The sequence below is a fragment of the Salvelinus alpinus genome, chromosome 8, assembly GCF_045679555.1.
Source record: "Salvelinus alpinus chromosome 8, SLU_Salpinus.1, whole genome shotgun sequence".
In the NCBI taxonomy this organism is placed as follows: Eukaryota; Metazoa; Chordata; class Actinopteri; order Salmoniformes; family Salmonidae; genus Salvelinus; species Salvelinus alpinus.
In genome coordinates, this window is record NC_092093.1 from 16,257,314 (window position 1) to 16,281,415 (window position 24,102).

Consider the following 24,102-nt stretch of genomic DNA (forward strand, 5'->3'; position numbering starts at 1 on the left):
AAGTCCCATGATGCACAGCAGGAGGTAAATATGTTCCAAAAACAAAGATAAACAACTTATTACATCCACCAGGCAACCAGAGAGTCATTACAGTTTCTCTCTCTTTGTCTCGGTTTCCGTCTTTCCCTTTGTTACTTGCTTTTCGTGTATTGATGTATATCAATGTATATTGATGTGTATACAGTGGGGAGAACAAGTATTTGATACACTGCCGATTTTGCAGGTTTTCCTACTTACAAAGCATGTAGAGGTCTGTAATTTTTATCATAGGTACACTTCAACTGTGAGAGACGGAATCTAAAACAAAAATCCAGAAAATCACATTGTATGATTTTTAAGTAATTAATTTGCATTTTATTGCATGACATAAGTATTTGATACATCAGAAAAGCAGAACTTAATATTTGGTACAGAAACCTTTGTTTGCAATTACAGAGATCAGACGTTTCCTGTAGTTCTTGACCAGGTTTGCACACACTGCAGCAGGGATTTTGGCCCACTCCTCCATACAGACCTTCTCCAGATCCTTCAGGTTTCGGGGCTGTCGCTGGGCAATACGGACTTTCAGCTCCCTCCAAAGATTTTCTATTGGGTTCAGGTCTGGAGACTGGCTAGGCCACTCCAGGACCTTGAGATGCTTCTTACGGAGCCACTCCTTAGTTTCCCTGGCTGTGTGTTTTGGGTCGTTGTCATTCTGGAAGACCCAGCCACGACCCATCTTCAATGCTCTTACTGAGGGAAGGAGGTTGTTGGCCAAGATCTCGCGATACATGGCCCCATCCATCCTCCCCTCAATACGGTGCAGTCGTCCTGTCCCCTTTGCAGAAAAGCATCCCCAAAGAATGATGTTTCCACCTCCATGCTTCACAGTTGGGATGGTGTTGTTGGGGTTGTACTCATCCTTCTTCTTCCTCCAAACACAGCGAGTGGAGTTTAGACCAAAAAGCTCTATTTTTGTCTCATCAGACCACATGACCTTCTCCCATTCCTCCTCTGGATCATCCAGATGGTCATTGGCAAACTTCAGACGGGCCTGGACATGCGCTGGCTTGAGCAGGGGGACCTTGCGTGCGCTGCAGGATTTTAATCCATGACGGCGTAGTGTGTTACTAATGGTTTTCTTTGAGACTGTGGTCCCAGCTCTCTTCAGGTCATTGACCAGGTCCTGCCGTGTAGTTCTGGGCTGATCCCTCACCTTCCTCATGATCATTGATGCCCCACGAGGTGAGATCTTGCATGGAGCCCCAGACCGAGGGTGATTGACCGTCATCTTGAACTTCTTCCATTTTCTAATAATTGCGCCAACAGTTGTTGCCTTCTCACTAAGCTGCTTGCCTATTGTCCTGTAGCCCATCCCAGCCTTGTGCAGGTCTACAATTTCATCCCTGATGTCCTTACACAGCTCTCTGGTCTTGGCCATTGTGGAGAGGTTGGAGTCTGTTTGATTGAGTGTGTTATGCAGATGAATGAGGACCCAAAAGCGACGTAATAGTAACAGAGTCTTTATTCCAGTATAAAACAAATAATGATACTCCTGGATATAAATCAATGGAAATCCAAAACAGGAAACTGAAATCCTCTCGTCAATAGAGAGGAACGACTGGAGACGCGACCACAGACTGCAGGTCGCTTCAGGAAGGCACAGGCCGTAGCTGACATAGACACCTGCTCACACGCAGCATCTGAAGAAGGCAAAAGAACACGACAGGGCGGAACAAGACACAGGAACTGCAAACATCAAACAAGAATCCGACAAGGACAGGAGCGGAAAACAGAGGGAGAAATAGGGACTCTAATCAGAGGGCAAAATAGGGGACAGGTGTGAAAGAGTAAATGAGGTCGTAGGGAGAATGAGAAACAGCTGGGAGCATGAACGGAACGATAGAGAGAGAGAAAGAGAAAGAACCTAATAAGACCAGCAGAGGGAAGCACAGGGACAAGACATGATCAAAGACAAAACATGACAGTACCCCCCCACTCACCGAGCGCCTCCTGGCGCACTCGAGGAGGAACCCTGGCGGCAACGAAGGAAATCATCGATCAACGAACGGTCCAGCACGTCCCGAGATGGAACCCAACTCCTCTCCTCAGGACCGTAACCCTCCCAATCCACTAAGTACTGGTGACCACGTCCCCGAGAACGCATGTCCATGATCTTCCGTACCTTGTAAATAGGAGCGCCCTCGACAAGGACGGGGGGGGGGAGGGAAGACGAACGGGGGCGCGAAGAAAAGGCTTGACACAGGAGACATGGAAGACAGGGTGGACGCGACGAAGATGTTGCGGAAGAAGCAGTCGCACAGCGACAGGATTGACGACCTGAGAGACACGGAACGGACCAATGAACCGCGGAGTCAACTTGCGAGAAGCTGTCGTAAGGGGAAGGTTACGAGTGGAAAGCCACACTCTCTGACCGCGACAATACCTAGGACTCTTAATCCTACGCTTATTGGCGGCTCTCACAGTCTGCGCCCTGTAACGGCAAAGTGCAGACCTGACCCTCCTCCAGGTGCGCTCACAACGTTGGACAAAAGCCTGAGCGGAGGGAACGCTGGACTCGGCGAGCTGGGACGAAAACAGAGGAGGCTGGTAGCCAAGACTACTCTGAAACGGGGACAGCCCGGTAGCAGACGAAGGAAGCGAGTTGTGAGCGTACTCAGCCCAGGGGAGCTGTTCTGCCCAAGACGCAGGGTTTCGAAACGAAAGGCTGCGTAAAATGCGACCAATCGACTGATTGGCCCTTTCTGCTTGACCGTTAGACTGGGGATGAAACCCGGAAGAGAGACTGACGGAAGCACCAATCAAACTACAGAACTCCCTCCAAAACTGTGACGTGAATTGCGGACCTCTGTCTGAAACGGCGTCTAACGGGAGGCCATGAATTCTGAACACATTCTCAATGATGATTTGTGCCGTCTCCTTAGCGGAAGGAAGCTTAGCGAGGGGAATGAAATGTGCCGCCTTAGAGAACCTATCGATAACCGTAAGAATCACAGTCTTCCCCGCAGACGAAGGCAGACCGGTAATAAAGTCTAAGGCGATGTGAGACCATGGTCGAGAAGGAATGGGAAGCGGTCTGAGACGACCGGCAGGAGGAGAGTTACCTGACTTAGTCTGCGCGCAGTCCGAACAAGCAGCCACGAAACGACGCGTGTCCCGCTCCTGAGTAGGCCACCAAAACCGCTGGCGAATAGAAGCAAGCGTACCCCGAACGCCGGGGTGGCCAGCTAACTTGGCAGAGTGAGCCCACTGAAGAACAGCCAGACGAGTAGAGACAGGAACGAACAGAAGGTTACTAGGACAAGCGCGCGGCGACGCAGTGTGAGTGAGTGCTTGCTTTACCTGTCTCTCAATTCCCCAGACAGTCAACCCGACAACACGCCCTTCAGGGAGAATCCCCTCGGGGTCGGTAGAAGCCACAGAAGAACTAAAGAGACGGGATAAGGCATCAGGCTTGGTGTTCTTATTTCCCGGACGATAGGAAATCACGAACTCGAAACGAGCGAAAAACAACGCCCAACGAGCTTGACGTGCATTAAGTCGTTTGGCCGAACGGATGTACTCAAGGTTCTTATGGTCAGTCCAAACGACAAAAGGGACGGTCGCCCCCTCCAACCACTGTCGCCATTCGCCTATGGCTAAGCGGATGGCGAGCAGTTCGCGGTTACCCACATCATAGTTGCGTTCCGATGGCGACAGGCGATGAGAAAAGTAAGCGCAAGGATGGACCTTATCGTCAGACTGGAAGCGCTGAGACAGAATGGCTCCCACGCCCACCTCTGAAGCGTCAACCTCGACAATGAATTGTTTAGTGACGTCAGGAGTAACAAGGATAGGAGCGGATGTAAAACGCTTCTTGAGGAGATCAAAAGCTCCCTGGGCGGAACCGGACCACTTAAAGCAAGTCTTGACAGAAGTCAGAGCGGTGAGAGGGGCAGCCACTTGACCGAAATTACGAATGAAACGCCGATAGAAATTAGCGAAACCGAGAAAACGCTGCAACTCGACACGTGACTTAGGGACGGGCCAATCGCTGACAGCCTGGACCTTAGCGGGATCCATCTGAATGCCTTCAGCGGAAATAACAGAACCGAGAAAAGTGACAGAGGAGACATGAAAGGCGCACTTCTCAGCCTTCACGTAGAGACAATTCTCTAAAAGGCGCTGGAGTACACGTCGAACGTGCTGAACATGAATCTCGAGTGACGGTGAAAAAATCAGGATATCGTCAAGGTAAACGAAAACAAAAATGTTCAGCATGTCTCTCAGTACATCATTAACTAATGCCTGAAAGACAGCTGGAGCATTAGCGAGACCGAACGGCAGAACCCGGTATTCAAAATGCCCTAACGGAGTGTTAAACGCCGTTTTCCACTCGTCCCCCTCTCTGATGCGTACGAGATGGTAAGCGTTACGAAGGTCCAACTTAGTAAAGCACCTGGCTCCCTGCAAAATCTCGAAGGCTGACGACATAAGGGGAAGCGGATAACGATTCTTAACCGTTATGTCATTCAGCCCTCGATAATCCACGCAGGGGCGCAGAGTACCGTCCTTCTTCTTAACAAAGAAAAATCCCGCTCCGGCGGGAGAGGAAGAAGGCACCACGGTACCGGCGTCGAGAGAAACAGACAGATAATCCTCGAGAGCCTTACGTTCGGGAGCCGACAGAGAGTATAGTCTACCCCGAGGGGGAGTGGTCCCCGGAAGGAGATCAATACAACAATCATACGACCGGTGAGGAGGAAGGGAGCTGGCTCTGGACCGACTGAAGACCGTGCGCAGATCATGATATTCCTCCGGCACTCCTGTCAAATCACCAGGTTCCTCCTGAGTAGAGGGGACAGAAGACACAGGAGGGATAGCAGACATTAAACACTTCACATGACAAGAAACGTTCCAGGATAGAATAGAATTACTAGACCAATTAATAGAAGGATTATGACAAACTAGCCAGGGATGACCCAAAACAACAGGTGTAAAAGGTGAACGAAAAATCAAAAAGGAAATGGTCTCACTGTGGTTACCAGATACTGTGAGGGTTAAAGGTAGTGTCTCACATCTGATACTGGGGAGAAGACTACCATCTAAGGCGAACATGGGCGTGGGCTTCCCTAACTGTCTGAGAGGAATGTCATGTTTCCGAGCCCATGCTTCGTCCATAAAACAACCCTCAGCCCCTGAGTCTATCAAAGCACTGCAGGAAGCAGCCGAACCGGTCCAGCGTAGATGGACCGACAAGGTAGTACAGGATCTTGATGGAGAGACCTGAGTAGTAGCGCTCACCAGTAGCCCTCCGCTTACTGATGAGCTCTGGCTTTTACTGGACATGACATGACAAAATGTCCAGCAGAACCGCAATAGAGGCAAAGGCGGTTGGTGATTCTCCGTTCCCTCTCCTTAGTCGAGATGCGAATACCTCCCAGCTGCATGGGCTCAGTCTCTGAGCCGGTGGGAGGAGATGGTTGAGATGCGGAGAGGGGAAGCACCGTTAACGCGAGCTCTCTTCCACGAGCTCGATGACGAAGATCTATCCGTCGTTCTATGCGGATGGCGAGTGCAATCAAAGAGTCCACGCTGGAAGGAACCTCCCGGGAGAGAATCTCATCCTTAACCTCAGCGTGAAGTCCCTCCAGAAAACGAGCGAGCAACGCCGGCTCGTTCCAGTCACTGGAGGCAGCAAGAGTGCGAAACTCTATAGAGTAATCCGTTATGGATCGATCACCTTGACATAGGGAAGCCAGGGCCCTGGAAGCCTCCTTCCCAAAAACTGAACGATCAAAAACCCGTATCATCTCCTCTTTAAAGTTCTGATAATCGTTAGAACACTCAGCCCTTGCCTCCCAGATAGCTGTGCCCCACTCCCGAGCCCGACCAGTAAGGAGTGATATGACGTAAGCGATCCGAGCTCTCTCTCTTGAGTACGTGTTGGGCTGGAGAGAGAACACAATATCACACTGGGTGAGAAAGGAGCGACACTCAGTGGGCTGCCCAGAGTAACATGGTGGGTTATTAACCCTAGGTTCCGGAGACTCGGAAGACCAGGAAGTAGCTGGTGGCACGAGACGAAGACTCTGAAACTGTCCAGAGAGATCGGAGACCTGAGCGGCCAGGGTCTCAACGGCATGACGAGCAGCAAACAATTCCTGCTCGTGTCTGCCGAGCATAGCTCCCTGGAACTCGACGGCAGTGTTGAGAGAATCCGTAGTCGCTGGGTCCATTCTTGGTCGGATTCTTCTGTTATGCAGATGAATGAGGACCCAAAAGCGACGTAATAGTAACAGAGTCTTTATTCCAGTATAAAACAAATAATGATACTCCTGGATATAAATCAATGGAAATCCAAAACAGGAAACTGAAATCCTCTCGTCAATAGAGAGGAACGACTGGAGACGCGACCACAGACTGCAGGTCGCTTCAGGAAGGCACAGGCCGTAGCTGACATAGACACCTGCTCACACGCAGCATCTGAAGAAGGCAAAAGAACACGACAGGGCGGAACAAGACACAGGAACTGCAAACATCAAACAAGAATCCGACAAGGACAGGAGCGGAAAACAGAGGGAGAAATAGGGACTCTAATCAGAGGGCAAAATAGGGGACAGGTGTGAAAGAGTAAATGAGGTCGTAGGGAGAATGAGAAACAGCTGGGAGCATGAACGGAACGATAGAGAGAGAGAAAGAGAAAGAACCTAATAAGACCAGCAGAGGGAAGCACAGGGACAAGACATGATCAAAGACAAAACATGACAGAGTGTGTGGAAAGGTGTCTTTTATACAGGTAACGAGTTCAAACAGGTGCAGTTAATACAGGTAATGAGAGGAGAACAGGAGGGTGTCTTAAAGAAAAACTAACAGGTCTGTGAGAGCCGGAAATCTTACTGGTTGGTAGGTGATCAAATACTTATGTCATGCAATAAAATGCAAATTAATTACTTAAAAATCATACAATGTGATTTTCTGGATTTTTGTTTTAGATTCCGTCTCTCACAGTTGAAGTGTACCTATGATAAAAATTACAGACCTCTAAATGCTTTGTAAGTAGGAAAACCTGCAAAATCGGCAGTGTATCAAATACTTGTTCTCCCCACTGTATATATGTGTATTGATGTGTGTATTGATGTGCATATTGATGTGTATATTTAATGCATATATTGATGTGTATATTGATGTGTAGTGTATATTGATGTGTATAGTGATGCGTATAGTGTATATTGATGTGTATAGTGTATATTGACATGTTTATTGATGTGTATATTTATATTAATATTGATGCGTATATACATGTGTATATTGATGTGTATTGATATCTATACTGATGTGTATATTGATGTGTATATTGATGTGTATATTGATGTGTATGTTGCGGTATATATTGATGTGCATATTGATCTGTATGTTGAGGTGTATATTGATGTGTATATTGATGTGTATATTGATGTGTATATTGAGGTGTATATTGATGTGTATATTGAGGTGTATATTGATGTGTATATTGAGGTGTATATTGATGTGCATATTGATGTGTATATTGATGTGTGTTAATGTGTGTATTGATGTATATATTGTTGTATATGAATGTGTATAGTGTATATTGATGTATATTAATGTGCATATTGATGTGTATATTGATGTGTATATTTATGTATATAGTGATGTGTATTGATATTGATGTGTATATTGATGTGTATTGATTTATATAGTTGTGTATTGATATTGATGTGTATATTGATGTGTATTAATGTATATATTGTTGTGTATTGATATTGATGTGTATATTGATGTGTATTAATGTATATATTATTGTGTATTGATGTATATTGATGTACATATTGATGTATATTGATGTATATTAATGTGTATAGTGTATATTGATGTATATTAATGTGTACCGTGTATATTGATGCATATTAATGTATATATTGATGTGTATATTAATGCATATAGTGATGTGTATTGATATTGATGTGTATATTGTTGTGTATTGATTTATATTGATGTACATATTGATGTACATATTGATGTATATTGATGTATATTAATGTGTATAGTGTATAATGATGTATATTAATATATATAGTGTATATTGATGTATATGAATGTGTATAGTGTATATTGATGTGCATTAATGTGTATACAGGGCCTGTGTAAGAGACCTGGTTCTCAGCATGAAATGTTTTTGAGCAGAGAGAGTGAAAGTCTCCATTTCCACAAATATTCAGGTATTTTACTTTTTTAGTTTATCATCAAATCGATTGTTTCCACCAAAGACTGTCTATAAGCTTGAGGCATTTTGCAGGAGGCCTTTTGCCTTCTGGTAGGCAGTCATTGTAAATAAGAATTTGTTGGAGAAACACAGCAGCAAATGGAGTCTTTTTCTCGCTCTCTCTCTCTCTCGTTCCCATATAGACTGTTCAGCTCTCTCGTCTCTGCTCATCTGTCTGCAACCTCACATGAAGATCTCACACTCAACCTGAAATCTTGTTAGCGTGTGGGCCAACAGCACAAGAGTGTGAGCGTGATGCGCAGCCAGTGTATCGAACAATGTTGCACATCTCTAGCCCTGAGCTCTCATCTCTAGCCCTGAGCTCTCATCTCTAGCCCTGAGCTCTCATTCTTAGCCCTGAGCTCTCATCTCAAACTCACTGGAGAATCAAAGCACACAGGTTCCTACTGTCCTATAGGAGTCAACTCTGTCAGTACAGGCTGAGACAGAAGAGGAGAGGAGACTCTGATTAGTATTCATCCGACCCCCTGCCTGTCTCAAATAATATGATGCAGTGCTCCCTGCATCAGTGGGTTATACACATCGTCAGGTCCCAGGCTAGCACACGGATACACACACATGATCACCAGCATGACCACAAACACACACATTCTAGGCTCTAGGTAGAGAGCACAGTCCTGTCTGCTTTGGAGAGAAGGCAGGCTGTATTCTGAGAGAGGCCATGTTTGCCGTCTGAAAATAGTTCCCCAATGCAAACGCTGCCAGACAAAAGTATTCAACACTCACACAGATCCAGCCACACTGCACCAAATAGGCTTTCAACATTTCAACAATGTGAAAAAATTCTCTGGGTGTTTCTCAAAACTACAAGTCTTTTTCAAGCAAATATAGCAGAACTCTTTCTTGAATAAGTTCTATTAAAGAGAGAGAATCTCTCCCTGCTTCTCTCTTTCTCCGTCAACCCTTCTCTCTTCTCGATTCTCACTCCTCCTTCCCTCTTCCAGTATACACTGCATTCGGAAACTATTCAGACACTTTCACTTTTTCTACATGTTGTTACGTTACAGCCTTATTCTTAAATTGATTAAATCGTTTTTTCCCCTCATTATCTACACAGAATATCCCATAATGACAATGCAAAAACAGGTTTTTAGAAGAAAAACCAAATGAAATATGACATTTACATAAGTATTCAGACCCTTTACTCAGTACTTTGTTGAACCTTTGGCAGTGATTACAGCCTCAAGTTTTCTTGGGTATGATGCTACAAACTTGGCACATCTGTATTTGGGGAGTTTCTCCCATTCTTCTCTGCAGATCCTCTCAAGCTCTGTCAGGTTGGATGGGGAGCATAGCTGCACAGCTATTGTCAGGTCTCTCTAGAGATGTTCGATCGGGTTCGAGTCCGGGCTCTGGCTGGACCACTCAAGGACATTCAGAGACATGTCCTGAAGACTCTCCTGCAAGATGAACCTTCCTCTGAGGTCCTGAGATCTCTGGAGCAGGTTTTCATGAAGGATCTCTCTGTACTTTGCTCCTTTCAGCTTTCCCTCGATCCTGACTAGTCACCCAGTCCATGCTGCCGAAAAACATCCCCACAGCATGATGCTGCCACCACCATGCTTCACCATAGGGATGTTGCCAGGCTTCCTCCAGATGTGACACTTGGCATTCAGGCCAAAGAGGTTGATCTTAGTTTCATCAGACAAGAGAATCTTGTTTCTCATGGTGCCTTTTGGCGAACTCCAAGCGGGCTGTCATGTGCCTTTTACTGAAGAGTGGCTTTCATCTGGCCACTCTACCATAAAAGCCTGATGGTTGTCCTTCTGGAAGGTTCTCCCATCTCCACAGAGGAACTCTGGATCTCTGTCAGAGTGACCATCGGGTTCTTGGTCACCTCCCTGACCAAAGCCCTTCTACCCCGATATCTCAGTTTGGCTGGGCGGCCAGCTCTAGGCAAAGTCTTGGTGGTTCCAAACTTCTTCCATTTAAGAATGATGGAGGACACTGTGTTCTTGGGAACCTTCAATGCTGCAGACATTTTTTGGTACCCTTCCCCAGATCTGTGCCTCGACACAATCCTGTCTCTGAGCTCTACGGACAATTCCTTCGACCTCATGGCTTGGTTTTTAATTGGACATGTCCAATCAATTGAATTTACAACAGGTGGATTACAATCAAGTTGTAGAAACATCTCAAGGATGATCAATGGGAAACAGGATACACCTGACCTCAATTTCGAGTCTCATAGCAAAGGGTCTGAATACTTATGTAAATAAGATATATATATTTTTAATGTTTAATAAATGTGCCATTTTTTTTATTATGGGTCATTGTGTGTAGATTGATGAGGATATATATTTTTTAATATACATTTTAGAATAAGGCTGTAACTTAACAAAATGTGGAAAAAGTCAAGGGGTCACTGTATATTGTGCTCTTAATTCTCTTTCTCCTCTCTCTTTCTCTCTCTCTCTTTCTTTCTCTCTCTTTCCCTCCCTCCTACCGTGACCAGACTCCACTTCAGCTGATCGATCCCAGACAGCAATGATGTCAGAATCCAAGTGCCATCATAGTCGCAAGAGTTTGGGATGAGCCTCCTCTGTTCTCATCTCCCCTCCCCTCTCCCTTCAACTTCCTGCATGTCAGTGCTGTCTCATTGGGGTTTGATATTGTAGCTTCAAGTCTTAGCTGTCACTCTCAGGTTATAACCATATTCTACTAGGATGCCTAATTAATCAATGATTTGCTTATGCAAATGGTATTGCCCAAAGACATGTGGAGCATCCTGTTATAATCTAAACATCTCACAACACTAACCAACTCATGTATGGTACAGAGTCATCTCCTCTCTACTTGCATAGTTAACCTGGGTAACGCTCAACACATTACATGTTCTCACAATCAGCATAAAATATAGAGGTTTAATTTGATAGTTGTTCATATTCAGGGTCTCCAGAGTGCAGCAGGATGGGGACAGGGGCCTTAACACGTGGGCCCCTATGGACTTTCCTAAGCTTCAGTTGGTTGGTTCCTCCCTTCAATTATGAAGAGAAAGTAGAGTACTCTAATTGTCTCTGTACATGTGTGTGTGTGAGTGTGTGTGTGTGAGTGTGTGATTGTGTGTGAGTGTGTGTGTGTGTGTGTGTGAGTGTGTGTGTGTGAGTGTGTGTGTGTCTGTGTCTGTGTCTGTGTCTATGTCTGTGTCTGTGTCTATGTCTGTGTGTCTGTGTGTCTGGATGTGTGTTCCGGTTAGCCATGGAAAGATCCATGTGAATGCCTCTTAATGATCCTTGACAACCGATACAAGGATACATGGAACATGTCGTCAATGGCAACTGAGTCGCCAGAAGCCTTTTACACTAGAGAAGACTTCATGATTGACTGTGTCCCAAGGGAGGGGTGGTGTCCGTATGTGTGTTCGTGTGTGTGTTTGTGCATGTATGCATGTGTGTGTGTGTGCACGTGTATGTGTGTATGTATGTAAGGGCCTGTTGGTGGAAATAGCTGTTGTCCAGACTGTAGCCATTGGGCTGATGGCATGTCTCCAGACAGCTTGCACGTGTTAAAAAAAAAAGTTAAACAAATGAGATTCTTCCAAGTAGCTAGTCTTCACTTTGATGACAGCTTTGCACACTCTTGGCATTCTCTCAACCAGCTTCATGAGGTAGTCACCTGGAATGCATTTCAATTAACAGATGTGCCTTGTTAAAAGTTCATTTGTATAATTTATTTCCTTCTTAATGTGTTTGAGCCAATCAGTTGTGTTGTGACAAGGTAGGGGTGGTATACAGAAGAGAGCCCTATTTGGTAAAAGACCAAGGCCATATTATGGCAAGAACAGCTCAAATAGGCAAAGAGAAACGACAGTCCATCATTACTTTAAGACACGAAGGTCAGTCAATACGAAAAATTTCAAGAACTTCGAAAGTTTTTTCAAGTGCAGTCACAAAAACCATCAAGCGCTATGATGAAACTGGCTCTCATGAGGACCACCACAGGAAAGGAAGACCTAGAGTTACCTCTGCTGCAGAGTATAAGTTCATTAGAGTTACCAGCCTCAGAAATTGCAGCCCAAATAAATGCTTCATAGAGTTCATGTAACAGACACATCTCAACACACACAACACACCTTCAGGCTGTGTGAGGGCTATTTGACCAATAAGGAGAGTGATGGAGTGCTGCATCAGATGACCTGGCCTCCGCAATCACCCGACCTCAACCCAATTGAGATGATTTGGGATGAGTTGGACCACAGAGTGAAGGAAAAGCAGCCAACAAGTGCTCAGCATATGTGGGAACTCCTTCAAGACTGTTGGAAAAGCATTCCAGGTGAAGCTGGTTGAGATAATGCCAAGAGTGTGCAAAGCTGTCATCAAGGCAAATGAATGATTTTTCTCTGATACAGTCATCAGAAAGGACAACAGTGGCACACCAAAGTATTAATCAAGATTATTGCAACAAATTGTTGTTCGGAAAGGTTCAATCACTTAGAGAAGTGAATCAAGCAAAGTAGGACATCCCAAAACTCCTGAAATATCACTACTTGAAGCAAAACATCAAATTCATGGATGAAGCCTGTAGGAAAAGCTTTCTACCAAGCATCCAAAGTGAGCTGAAACGTATGAGCCGATGCATCAACAATCACCTGAATAAACCTTCCATTCACGTCATGAACTGAGTTAGTCATTGTGAGCTCTCTCTATTCTCTGTCTCTGTCTCTGTCTCTGTCTCTGTCTCTGTCTCTGTCTCTGTCTCTGTCTCTGTCTCTGTCTCTGTCTCTGTCTCTGTCTCTCTCTCTCTCTCTCTCTCTCTCTCTCTCTCTCTCTCTCTCTCTCTCTCTCTCTCTCTCTCTCTCTCTCTCTCTCTCTCTCTCTCTCTCTCTCTCTCTCTCTCTCTCTCTCTCTCTCTCTCTCTCTCTCTCTCTCTCTCTCCCTTTCTCAAATTCAAATTCAAGCTGCATTATTGGCATGAAAAACATTGTGTCAATATTTCCAAAGCAACAATGTATACAATAAACATTGTAATAAAATTATATACGATAACAAGTAATAATATAAAATGGTAGTAAATAATACTACTAAATTAAATACAGAAATAATAACAATAAAATGGTAACAGTCAATAGTAGAAATGTAATAAATATAAAAATCTTAATATGGAAAATGAAACTATAACTAACTTATAACTAAATAACGGTAATCTTCACCATTACATCAGTGCTACAACTACTATCATCATTACCACTACTACCACCACCACCATCACTAAACTGCTATCATTACCATTACCACCCATACCACTACTATTTGGAATGATAAACAACAATAATAATAGTAATAACAATAATAGTAATAACAATAATAGTAATAATAAGTAAGTTACTGCTTACTATGCAGATGTTATAATTCAGTGTCCCTCAGGCTATGACAGGCAAATACATATTTGGCTGCAAGAGGAGCCATTGCTCCTTCGCCCATGAGTATTTTTAGTTTTTCCTCTGGGTTTAATAAGTTAAAATTTTGAATAAATGTAGTCATTTTTGTGAATAATGAATCTCTTTGTGAGGAATATTTATCACAGTAAAGGAGAAAGTGCATCTCTGTCTCTACCTCCCCTGTCATGCAGTGACCACATACACGCTCCTCTTTGGGTAGCCATGTCTTTTTATGTCTGCCCGTTTCTATTGCCAATTGGTGGTCACTCAGCCTGTACTTGGTTAGGATCTGTCTCTGCTTCGTATCTCTGACAGAGTAGAGATAATCAGCCAATTCATATTCTCTGTTTAGGGTCAGATAGCAATTTAGTCGGCTTTGGGATTTTGTTTCGTTTTTCCAATGTTGTAAATATGAGTCCTTTGATTGGTTCATGATTTTGTTTATTGGAATTCTTTTTTTTTTAAGCAGTGCGGGCTCGTTTCTGGGCTCAGCTCTTGGGTTTGAAGTGCTTTAAATTGCAGACTTGAATTTGGACTTGAATTTAGATGTAGCCAACATTTTTATGATCTTTTCTGTATTTTCATTACTACTGGAAAGCGGCCCAATTCTGCCCTACATGCAATAGTTGGTGTATTTCTCTGGACTTTTCCGACAGAATTCTGCATGTAGGTCTTCAATTGGATGTTTGTCCCACATTTTAAAGTCCAGTTTATTGAGTGGCCCCCAAACCTCACTTCCGTAAAGAGCTATTGGATAGGATTAAACTATAAAATATTTTGGTCCAAATTCTAATTGGGATGTTGATTTTAAATAATTTCATTTTTATTGCATACAATGCTCTGCGGGCTTTTTCTTTGAGTGCATTCACTGCCATATTAAAGTTTCCCGATGCAGATATGGTCAGACCAAGGTATGTGTAATTTTTAGTGTGTTCAATTATGTTGTTGTTCAGGGTGTATTTATATTTGTGTTTCTGACATCTGTTTTTTGGGGGGGAAAATCATGATCTTTGTTTTTTTGAAATATACTGCCATGGCCCAAATATGGCAATATTGCTCTAGAATGTTAAGGTTCTGTTGAAGGCCTTCTTTGGTTGGTGATAGATGTACCAAGTCATCAGCATATAGCAGGTAGGTAGCAGGTAGGGAGAAAGCCAATTTGACATTCCACTTTTGTGGATAGGAGAGATGAGCCCCTGTTTCCAGATATCAGGGAAGCAGCCAGAAGTTAAAACAATGTTGAACAATTTAAGCACAGCATTTTGCAACTCAGGTGTGCTGTTTTCAGCATTTCATTTCTGATATTATCTAAACCACAAGCTTTCTTTGATTCTCTCTCTCGCCCTCTCTTTCGCTCCCTCTCTCTTTCTCTCACTCTCTATTCCTCTTTCTCTCTCTCTCTCTACCCCTCTCCCTCTCTCTCTCTCATTTTCTCTCTCCTCTCTCTTGCTCTCTCTCTCTCTCCCTCTTTCGCTCTCTTTCTCTCTTTCTCGCTCTCTTTCTTTCTTTCTTTCTCTCCTCTCTCTCTCTCTCTCTCTCTCTCTCTCTCTCTCTCTTTTTCGCCCTCTATATTTCTTTCTTTCTCTCCTCCCTCACTTTCTCTCTCTCTCTCTCTTTCTCTCTTTCTCGCTCTCTTTCTCTCTTTCTCGCTCTCTTTCTCTCTCTCGCTCTCTTTCTCTCTCTCTTTCTCTCTCTCTTTCTCTTTCTCTTTCTCTCTCTCGCTTTATAGGCATGGGAAACATATGTTTACATTGGCAAAGCAAGTGAAATAGACAATAACCAAAAGTGAAATAGACAATTAAAAAGTAACAGTAAACATTACACTTACAAATGTTCCAAAGGAATAGACAATGCCATATTAAGTCTTTATACAGTGTTGTAACGATGTGCAAATAGTTAAAGTATAAAAGGTTATGGTTTGTATGGTTTGGTTAATATGGTTAATATGGTTTGTATTTACAATGGTGTTTGTTCTTCACTAGTTGCCCTTTTCTTGTGAAAAACAAGTCACAAATCTTGCTGCTGTGATGGCACACTGTGGTATTTCACCCAGTAGATATGGGAGTTTATCAAAATTGGTGATGGCTTTGTTATGGAAGGTTTGGGAATCGCTTCCATTTAGATGGTTGTGGAATTTAACTGCTGTTTTCTGGATTTTGATAATTAGCGGGAATCAGCCTAATTCTGCTCTGTATGCATTATTTGGTGTTTTACGTTGTACATGGAAGATGTTTTTACAGAATTCTCAATTTGGTGTTTGTCTTTTGAGCTTCTAGTCATGAAATCTATGCAGCCTATTCAATCACTTTTTATAGCTACTGTTTACAGGCCTCCTGGGCCATATACAGCGTTCCTCACTGAGTGCCCTGAATTCCTATCGGACCTTGTAGTCATAGCAGATAATATTCACATTTTTGGTGATTTTAATATTCACATGGAAAAGTCCACAGACCCACTCCAAAAGGCTTTCAGAGCCATCATCGACTCAGTGGGTTTTGTCCAACATGTCTCTGGACCTACTCACTGTCACAGTCATACTCTGGACCTAGTTTTGTCCCATGGAATAAATGTTGTGGATCTTAATGTTTTTCCTCATAATCCTGGACTATCGGACCACCATTTTATTACGTTTGCAATCGCAACAAATAATCTGCTCAGACCCCAACCAAGGAGCATCAAAAGTTATGCTATAAATTCTCAGACAACCCAAAGATTCCTTGATGCCCTTCCAGACTCCCCCTGCCTACCCAAGGACGTCAGAGGACAAAAATCAGTGAACCACCTAACTGAGGAACTCAATTTAACCTTGCGCAATACCCTAGATGCAGTTGCACCCCTAAAAACTAAAAACATTTGTCATAAGAAACTAGCTCTCTGGTATACAGAAAATACCCGAGCTCTGAAGCAAGCTTCCAGAAAATTGGAACGGAAATGGCACCACACCAAACTGGAAGTCTTCCGACTAGCTTGGAAAGACAGTACCGTGCAGTATCGAAGAGCCCTCACTGCTGCTCGATCATCCTATTTTTCCAACTTAATGAGGAAAATAAGAACAATGCAAAATGTATTTTTGATACTGTCGCAAAGCTAACTAAAAAGCAGCATTCCCCAAGAGAGGATGGCTTTCACTTCAGCAGTGATAAATTCATGAACTTCTTTGAGGAAAAGATCCTGATCATTAGAAAACAAATTACGGACTTCTCTTTAAATCTGCGTATTCCTCCAAAGCTCAGTTGTCCTGAGTCTGCATAACTCTGCCAGGACCTAGGATCAAGAGAGACACTCAAGTGTTTTAGTACTATATCTCTTGACACAATGATGAAAATAATCATGGCCTCTAAACCTTCAAGCTGCATACTGGACCCCTATTCCAACTAAACTACTGAAAAAGCTGCTCACTGTGCTTGGCCCTCCTATGTTGAACATAATAGACGGGTCTCTATCCACCGGATGTGTACCAAACTCACTAAAAGTGGCAGTAATAAAGCCTCTCTTGAAAAAGCCAAACCTTGACCCAGAAAATATTTAAAAAATATCGGCCTATATTGAATCTTCCATTCCTCTCCAAAAAAATTGAAAATGCTGTTGCGCAGCAACTCACTGCCTTCCTGAAGACAAACAATGTATATGAAATGCTTCAGTCTGGTTTTAGACCCCATCATAGCACCGAGACTGCACTTGTGAAGGTGGTAAATTACCTTTTAATGGCGTCAGACCGAGGCTCTGCATCTGTCCTCATGCTCCTAGACCTTAGTGCTGCTTTTGATAGCATCGATCACCACATTCATCTGGAGAGATTGGAAACCCAAATTGGTCTAGACGGACAAGTTCTGGCCTGGTTTAGATCTTATCTGTCGGAAAGATATCAGTTTGTCTCTGTGAATGGTTTGTCCTCTGACAAATCAACTGTAAATTTCGGTGTTCCTCAAGGTTCCGTTTTAGGACCACTATTGTTTTCACTATATATTTTACCTCTTGGGGATGTCATTCAAAAACATAATGGTAACTTTCACTGCTATGCGGATGACACATAGCTGTACATTTCAATGAAACATGGTGAAGCCCCAAAATTGTCCTCGCTAGAAGCCTGTGTTTCAGACATAAGGAAGTGGATGGCTGCAAACTATCTACTTTTAAACTCGGACAAAACAGAGATGCTTGTTTTAGGTCCCAAGAAACAAAGAGATCTTCTGTTGAATCTGACAATTAATCTTGATGGTTGTACAGTCGTCTCAAATAAACTGTGAAGGACCTCAGCGTTACTCTGGACCCTGATCTCTCTTTTGACGAACATATCAAGACTGTTTCAAGGACAGATTTTTTCCATCTACGTAACGTTGCAAAAATCAGAAACTTTCTGTCTAAACATGATGCAAAGAAATTAATCCATGCTTTTGTTACTTATAGGTTAGTCTACTGCAATGCTCTACTTTCCGGCTACCCGGATAAAGCACTAAATAAACATCAGTTAGTGCTAAATACGGCTGCTAGAATCCTGACTAGAACCAAAAAATGTGATCATATTACTCCAGTGCTAGCCTCCCTACACTGGCTTCCTGTTAAGGCAAGGGCTGATTTCAAGGTTTTACTGCTAACCTACAAAGCATTACATGGGCTTGCTCCTACCTATCTTTCCGATTTGGTCCTGCCGTACATACCTACACGTACGCTACGGTCACAAGACGCAGGCCTCCTAATTGTCCCTAGAATGTCCAAGCAAACAGCTGGAGGCAGGGCTTTCTCCTATAGAGCTTCATTTTTATGGAATGGTCTGCCTACCCATGTGAGAGACGCAGACTCGGTCTCAACCTTTAAGTCTTTACTGAAGACTCATCTCTTCAGTAGGTCAAATGATTGAGTGTAGTCTGGCCCAGGAGTGTGAAGGTGAACGGAAAGGCTCTGGAGCAACAAACCGCCCTTGCTGTCTCTGCCTAGCCGGTTCCCCTCTCTCCACTGGGATTCTCTGTCTCTAACCCTTTTACAGGGGCTGAGTCACTGGCCTACTGGTGCTCTTTCATGCCGTCCCTAGACGGGGTGCGTCACTTGAGTGGGTTGAGTCACTGACGTGATCTTCCTGTCTGGGTTTTCGCCCCTCCTGGGTTGTGCCGTGGCGGAGATTTTTGTGGGCTATACTCGGCCTTGTCTCAGGATGGTAAGTTGGTGGTTGAAGATATCCCTCTAGTGGTGTGGGGGCTGTGCTTTGACAAAGGGGGTGGAGTTATATCCTGCCTGTTTGGCCCTATCCGGGGGTATCATCGGATGGGGCCACAGTGTCTCCTGACCCCTCCTGTCTCAGTAGTTCATGTGTCGGGGGGCTAGGGTCAGTCTTTTATATCTGGAGTACTTCTCCTGTCTTATCCGGTGTCCTGTGTGAATTTAAGTATGCTCTCTCTAATTCTCTCTTTCTCTCTTTCTTTCTCTCTCTCGGAGGACCTGAGCCCTAGGACCATGCCTCAGGACTACCTGACATGATGACTCCTTGCTGTCCCCAGTCCACCTGGCCGTGCTGCTGCTCCAGTTTCAACTGTTCTGCCTGCGGCTATGGAACCCTGACCTGTTCACCGGACGTGCTACCTGTCCCAGACCTGCTGTTTTCAACTCTCTAGAGACAGCAGGAGCGGTAGAGATACTCTTAATGATCGGCTATGAAAAGCCAACTGACATTTACTCCTGAGGTGTTGACTTGCTGCACCCTCGACAACTACCGTGATTACTATTATTTGACCATGCTGGTCATTTATGAACATTTGAACATCTTGGCCATGTTCTGTTATAATCTCCACCCGGCACAGCCAGAAGAGGACTGGCCACTCCTCATAGCCTGGTTCCTCTGTAGGTTTCTTTCTTGGTTTTGGCCTTTCTAGGGAGTTTTTCCTAGCCACCGTGCTTCTACACCTGCATTGCTTGCTGTTTGGGGTTTTAGGCTGGGTTTCTATACAGCACTTTGAGATATCAGCTGATGTAAGAAGGGCGATATAAATACATTTGATTTGATTTGACTTGTCCCACTTTGTGAATTCTTGGTTGGTGAGCGGACCACAGACCTCACAACCATAAAGAGCAATGGGTTCTATAACTGATTCAACTCTATTTAGCCAGATCCTAATTGGTGTGTCAAATGTTATGTTCCTTTTGATGGCGTAGAATGCCCTTCTTGCCTTGTCTCTCAGATCCTTCACATTTTTGTGGAAGTTATATATGGCGCTGATGGTTAGGCCAAGGTATATATCGTTTTTTGTGTCTTGATGGAATTTGTTTTTATGGTCCTGGAAACTGGACCTTTTCTGGAACACCACTATTGTTGTCTTACTGAGATTTACTGTCAGGGCCCAGGTTTGACAGAATCTGTGCAGAAGATCTAGGTTCTGCTGTAGGCCCTCCTTGGTTGATTCTCTCTCTCTCTCTTTCTCTCTCTCTCTCTCTCTCTCGCTCTATCTATCTATCTATCTCTCTCTCTCTCTCTCTCTCTCTCTCACGCTCTCTCTCTCTCTCTCTCTCTCAAAGACACCTCGTAGCTCTGTCTCCTTGTGTCTCCACCTGTTGTTAATTATGCCTCCTCTCCAAACTTTCTGATCTTTAATTTGCATATCCAATCTACCGGGCTTACCGCACCTTATCTCTGCAGCTGTGCCAGTACAGAATCACTGATGTGCACACTTCTCAGGGAAATTACAACAACCGTATGGACCTCTCTGGGGTGGGTGTCTGCATTTGTGTATGTGTGTTTGTGTGTGTGTGTTTTAGAGGTAGGAGAAGACACAATATTTGCTCCACATCTACAGTGTCCCCGTACCCAACGTCCATCACTGTTTGAAACCCTACTCCAGATCTCATCAACCTCTAGTATTACACACCTGCTGTGGCCGCGTCCTGTTCTCTTTGCACCAAATATATATTAATTAGGATGCCTGTCATCAACCAATGCTAATCAGCCCAGACAGAGTGGTATTGAGTGGAATGTATCACTTTAATCAATGTGTGGAGTCCTACCTGCTGCCCCTCCTTACTCCACACACGCACGCGTACGCGCACGCGCGCGCACACACACACACACACACACTCTTAGAGAAGAGACCAGTAGCAATCAGCCAGACTCTACAGTGTCCTGCGGAGAAGCCCCATCTCTTAATTATCACCTACCAGGACTGAGGTTCACAATCTTCACATTCAGACAAAAAGGGGAGGAGGATAGAGTGTGATGTTTCTGCAATCACTGACAGTGATGAGTCATTCACAGATGAATTCCCTCTCATGGATGGAAGAATTCAACTGTGGGTTTGATCGAGAAGACTCAGCTTTACATTGAATTGCCTACTCTAGAAGATAGTTAGGATTTGGACTGTACTAAATAAAGACAATTCTATGATATAGTCATGCATCATTAACATGTGATATGGTCATGTACCATTAACATGTGATATGGTCATGCACCATTAACATGTGATATGGTCATGCACCATTAACATGTGATATGGTCATGCACCATTAACATGTGATATGGTCATGCACCATTAACATGTGATATGGTCATGCACCATTAACATGTGATATGGTCATGCACCATTAACATGTGATATGGTCATGCACCATTAACATGTGATATGGTCATGCACCATTAACATGTGATATGGTCATGCACCATTAACATGTGATATGGTCATGCACCATTAACATGTGATATGGTCATGCACCATTAACATGTGATATGGTCATGCACCATTAACATGTGATATGGTCATGCACCATTAACATGTGATATGGTCATGCACCATTAACATGTGATATGGTCATGCACCATTAACATGTGATATAGTCATGCACCATTAACATGTGATATGGTCATGCACCATTAACATGTGATATGGTCATGCACCATTAACATGTGATATGGTCATGCACCATTAACATGTGACAGGTTGTATCACATCTGGCCGTGATGGTAGTCCCATAGGGCAGTGAACAATTGCCCCAGCTTTGTCCGGGTTGGCCGGGGTAGGCCGTCATTGTAGATAAGAATTTGTTCTGACTTGCCTAGTTAAAGGTTAAAAAAACAGTTTTTAAATATATAAAAAATATGGTCATGCACAATTAACATATGATATGGTCATGCTGTTTTCCTGACTCCTAGTTGAGCCGACACTGGGCTTTAATAGAGGAGCTGCCTTCCCTCTCCTTCACTTTCCCTCGCATTCCCTCTCCATCTCCTTCCCTCTCCCTTCCCTTCTCCCTCTCCTTCCCTCTCCCTCCGCTTCCCTCTCCTTCTCCCTCTCCTTCCCTTTCCTTTCCTCTCCTTCCCTTTCCTTCCCTCTCCTTCTCCCTTTCCTTCCGTTTCCTTCCCTCCTTCTCACTCTCCTTCCCTCTCCCTCTCTTTCCCTCATCATCTCCTTCCCGCTCCTTCCCTCTCCATTCCCCTCCCCCTCTTGATCTCATTCTCCTTCTCCTCCTCCTCCCCTTCCCCCTCTCCCTTCCCTCTCTTTCCCTCTCTCTCTCCCTCCTCCCTCTCCATGTCCCTTCCCTTCCCTTCCCTCTCCCTCTCCAACTCATTGCCTCTCCCACTCCTTCCCTCTCCCTCTCCTCTCCTTTCCTTTCCTTCCCTTCCCTTCCCTTCCCTTCCCTTCCCTTCCTTTAATCCTCATAGCCTCTCCCTCTCCCCTCCGTCTCCTTCTCCCCCTCCTGACCTTTCCCTCTCGCTCTCTTTCTCCCTCTCCTTCCTTCTCCCTCTCCTTCAGTCTCCCTCTCTTTCTCCCTCTCCTTCTCATTCTCCTTCCATTTCTCTCTCCTACCCTTTCCCTCTCCCTCCCTTTCCCTCTACTTCCCTTCCCTCTCCTAGCCTCTACCTCTCCCCTCCTTCTCCTTCTCCCTCTCCTTATGTTTCCCTCTCCCTCTCGTTCCAGCTTCCTCTCCTTCCCACTCCTTCCCTTTCCCCCTCCATCTCCCATTCACCTCTCCTTCCCTTCCCTTCCCTTCCCTCTCCTTCCCTCTCCTTCTCCTTCCCTCTCCCTCTCCTTCTCCTTCTCCGACTCCTTCCCTCTCCCTCTCCCTCTCCATCTCCCTCTCCTTCCCTCTCCCTTTCCTTCTCACTGTCCCTCTCCTTCTCTCTCCTGCTCCTTCCCTCTTCCACACCCCCACCTCTCCCTATCCTTCCCTTTCCGTCTTCTACCCTTTCCTTTCCTTCCCTCTCCCTTTCCTTCTCTCTCCCTTTCCTTCCCTCTCCCTCCAATTCACTGTCTCCTTCTCCGTCTCCTTCCCTCTCCCTCTCCTTCAGTCTCCCTCTCTTTCTCCCTCTCCTTCTCATTCACTTCCCTCTCTCTCTCTATCCTGCCCTCTCCATCTCCTTCCCCCTTACTCTCCCCCCACTTCTCCCTCTCCCTTTCCTTTCCTTTCCTTCCCTTCCCTTCCCTCTCCTAGCCTCTCCCTCTCCCCTCCTTCTCCTTCTCCCTCTCCTTATGTTTCCCTCTCCCTCTCGTTCCAGCGTCCTCTCCTTCCCACTCCTTCCCTTTCCACATCCCTCTCCCTTCACCTCTCCTTCCCTTCCCTCTCCATCTCCCCCTCCTTCCCTCTCCTTCTCACTCTCCCTCTCCTTCCCTCTTCCACACCCCCACCTCTCCCTCTCCTTCCCTCTCCTTCTCACTGTCCCTCTCCTTCCCTCTTCCACACCCCCACCTCTCCCTCTCCTTCCCTCTCCCTCTCCTTCCCTCTCCTTCTCACTCTCCCTCTCCTTCCCTCTTCCACACCCCCACCTCTCCCTCTCCCCCCCCCTCCCCTCTCCTTGCCTCTCATTCTCCCTCGCCTTCCCTCTCCTTCTCCCTCTCCTTTCTCTCTCATCCCCTCTCCATCTGCCTCTCCTTCTCCCACTCCTTTCCTATCCCTCTTCTTCCCTCTCCTTCTCCTGTCCTTCTTCCTCTCCTTCCCTCTCCCTCTCTCTCACCCTCTCCCTCTCCTTCATTCTCCTCTCCTTCCCTCTCCCTCTCCTTCCCTCTTCCACACCCCCACCTCTCCCTCTCCTTCCCTCTCCCCTCCTTCTCCCTTTCCTTCTCTGTCACCTTTCTTTTCTCTCTCCTTCCCTCTCCCTCTCACTCTCATTTCCCCTTTCCTTCCCTCTCCTTCTCCCTCCACCTCTCCCTCTCCTTCCCTTCACTTCCCTCTCCTTGCCTCTCCCTCTCCCATCCTTCTCCCTCTCCTTCTCCATCACCTTTCCTTTCTCTCTCCTTCACTGTCACTCTCATTCTCCCTCTCCCTCTCCTTCCCTCCCTCCCTCCCTCCCCCCTCCCTCCCTCCCTCCCTCCCTCCCTCCCTCCCCATTCCCTCTCCTTCCTTCTCATTCTCCTTCTCTCTCTCCTTCTCCCTCTCCTTCCCTTTCTCTCTCCTTCCTTCCCTCTTCCTCCACCTCTCCCTCTCCTTCCCTCTCCTTGCCTCTCCTTCTCGTTCTCCCTCTCCTTCC

General features: G+C 45.2%; 1 protein-coding gene across 13 annotated transcripts in view; it reads right to left on the reverse strand.

Annotated features, from left to right (window-relative positions):
- LOC139582627 (myelin transcription factor 1-like protein) overlaps window positions 1-24,102 on the reverse strand; it is a 111,781-nt gene that overhangs the window by 76,663 nt on the left and 11,016 nt on the right. The gene's annotated exons all lie outside the window — the stretch shown is intronic.